A 437-nucleotide genomic window follows, 5' to 3' on the forward strand; every position below is an offset into this window, starting at 1 on the left:
CAGCCTCAGCCAAGAGATGCGCAGGGGCGGAAGCGGGACTTTGGGCTGCCCATCCTCATGTTTCCAGGCAGTCAGTGAGGATGCTGCTGGTGGGAGGGGCGGGGGTGAGGAGGGGGGCACGGGAAGTCAGGAGGGCTGGATTCAAATCCGACTTGGCCACCCACTGGTAGTAGTTATGTTGGACAAGTCACTAACCTTTCCTCTGCCTCAGTTCCTCACGTGTAAAGCGAGGAACCAGATGTCCTCCCGTTCTAAATCGGTGATCTTAAGCATGGTGACATGGGCAGCAGCTACTAGTAGGGAAGAGAGAACAGAGAAAAGACTGGTAGTGGCTGCCATTCTGTCATTGTACTTTCCCCCAAGGACTTGCGCGTCCCTGGTACCTTCGAGGGAGGGAGGGAGGGAGGGAGGGAGGAAGAGAGAGACAGACAGACAGA

This window comes from Monodelphis domestica, chromosome 8, assembly GCF_027887165.1.
Source record: "Monodelphis domestica isolate mMonDom1 chromosome 8, mMonDom1.pri, whole genome shotgun sequence".
Classification (NCBI taxonomy): Eukaryota; Metazoa; Chordata; class Mammalia; order Didelphimorphia; family Didelphidae; genus Monodelphis; species Monodelphis domestica.